The sequence below is a fragment of the Populus nigra genome, chromosome 2 (genome assembly GCF_951802175.1).
Source record: "Populus nigra chromosome 2, ddPopNigr1.1, whole genome shotgun sequence".
Classification (NCBI taxonomy): domain Eukaryota; kingdom Viridiplantae; phylum Streptophyta; class Magnoliopsida; order Malpighiales; family Salicaceae; genus Populus; species Populus nigra.
The window spans coordinates 4,861,868-4,864,367 of record NC_084853.1 but is presented as its reverse complement, the minus strand read 5'-3'; positions in this window follow the sequence as shown (position 1 = coordinate 4,864,367).

The following is a 2,500-nucleotide window of genomic DNA, read 5'->3' as shown; positions in this document are numbered from 1 at the left end:
CTCGGGTGGCGGGGTGCGAGGACCAGGCGCGTCATTCAATTCTCTTCCCTATCAACTTGGCTCCCGTTGGCGGGATTGGAGGCCTACTGTTTGTTACAGGGCTAAAATCGTCAGGGGAAGAGCTGACGAAACAATGCTGGTTTGGATGCAGGGGGTAGTGTTGGAATCGGCAGCGCGGACAAAATCGGCAAAGTCGACAAAAAAGACTGTTGGTCTGGACATTGGGGCAGCGGCAGCCATGCCGACAGGGGGGGAAATCGGCAGCGCAGATTTGTGCAGCTGCAGGTTCGTCGGGGAAATCGGCAGCGCAGATTTTTCGATGAACATGGGCTGGAAGATGGACTGTCCAGGCCAGGCAGGGAAATTCGTCAAGGGGACACGCTGACGAAACAGCGCTGGTTTAGACACGGTGGGTGCAGTGTTGGAATCGGCAGCGCCGACGAAATCGGCAAAGTCGGCAGAATCGGCAGCGGGTGCTGGCGATGAGTCTGGATGATTTATAGTCCAGGGCTTGATGGAAAAGACTGTTGGTCCAGACAATGGGGCAGTGGCAGCGTGGATTTGTGCAGCTGCAGGTTCGTCGGGGAAAATCGGCAGCGCAGATTTTTCGACGAACAGGGGCTGGGCGCTGGACTGGCCGGGCCAGGCAGGAAAATTCGTCAGGGGGCCACGCTGACGAAAACAGGGGCTGCGGAGTGGAAAATCGGCAGCGCAGATTTTTCGACGAACAGGGGCTGGACCGGCCGGGCCAGGCAGGAAAATTCGTCAGGGGGGCACGCTGACGAAAAGAGGGGCTGCCGCGTGGAAAATCGGCAGCGCAGATTTTTCGAAGAACAGGGGCTGGACTGGCCGGGCCAGGCAGGAAAATTCGTCAGGGGGGCACGCTGACGAAAAGAGGGGCTGCCGCGTGGAAAATCGGCAGCGCAGATTTTTCGACGAACAGGGGCTGGACGCTGGACTGGGCCAGGCAGGAAAATTCGTCAGGGGGCACGCTGACGAAAAGAGGGGCTGCCGCGTGGAAAATCGGCAGCGCAGATTTTTCGACGAACATTCGTCAGGGGGGCACGCTGACGAAAAGAGGGGCTGCCGCGTGGAAAATCGGCAGCGCAGATTTTTCGACGAACATTCGTCAGGGGGGCACGCTGAGGAAAACAGGGGCTGCCGCGTGGAAAATCGGCAGCGCAGATTTTTCGACGAACAGGGGCTGGATGCTGGACCGGCCGGGCCAGGCAGGAAAATTCGTCAGGGGGGCACGCTGACGAAAAGAGGGGCTGCCGCGTGGAAAATCGGCAGCGCAGATTTTTCGACGAACAGGGGCTGGACTGGCCGGGCCAGGCAGGAAAATTCGTCAGGGGGGCACGCTGACGAAAAGAGGGGCTGCCGCGTGGAAAATCGGCAGCGCAGATTTTTCGACGAACAGGGGCTGGACGCTGGACTGGGCCAGGCAGGAAAATTCGTCAGGGGGGCACGCTGACGAAAACAGGGGCTGCCGCGTGGAATGGCAGCCTACACGCAGATGCGAATTCGGCAGCGCACGATGGCTTGAGCAGGTCATGGGTTCGACTTGGCGCGATCTGAAACCTGGACGAGGGACTGTCGACGCTGGACGAGCCAGCACGGTGGCCTGTCGTGCCCCGTTCAGGGGGGGCCTGCCGCGGAGACAGCCCTCGCGGGCTCGACAGCGCAGGCCAGCGTCCCCGACGTCGCTGGCCGCGGCAGGCGAGCTGCCGGGGTTCCCGCATTCCTACAAGAAAACGTCGTGCTTTCCACATGAAACCAATCCAGTAAAATCAGCCATATTTTTATGAGGCTGCCCACTGAATTTGGGGTCATTCCGGGCCGGTTCCTAGTTTTGCGGATTTACTCGATTTCTAATGGTAGGAAAATTAAAACAAATACTTCCCGACCTCGAAAAATTCTGGGAAAATTAATGAAGGTGGATTGGATTTTTGCCAACCTCTGTGCAAAATTTCAGCTCAAAATACCAAGAAATGAATTTTTTAGAGGGGGGGTGACAGCTGGGACCTAGTAGTGTCTCCCCCTGCCAGAGCTGCAATGACACTTATTGCTCTTTAGGGAGCCACCAGGCCGGCGCCCCTCAAAGACCACACGCGCGCGCGCGCCCGCCCGCGCTGGGCGCTGGGGCGCTGGGGCCTGAGGGCCTGGGGCCCTTGGGGGCCCTTGGGCGCTTGGGCGCGCGCGCGCGGCCCCCGCAGCCATGCCGCGCTGCGCGACGCGCGGCCAGCCCCTGCTGGCTTGCTCTCTCGCCCGCGGGGGGGCTGCCTTCGGGCCCTGGCCCCCCGCGTTCTGGCCTGCCCCCTGCATGGGAGAGGCTAGGCGCTGCAGGGGCCAGCCCGACGTCGCTGGCCGCGGCAGGCGACAGCCCCTGCTGGCTTGCTCTCTCGCCCGCGGGGGGGCTGCCTTCGGGCCCTGGCCCCCCGCGTTCTGGCCTGCCCCCCGCGTGGGAGAGGCTAGGCGCTGCAGGGGCCAGCCCGACGTC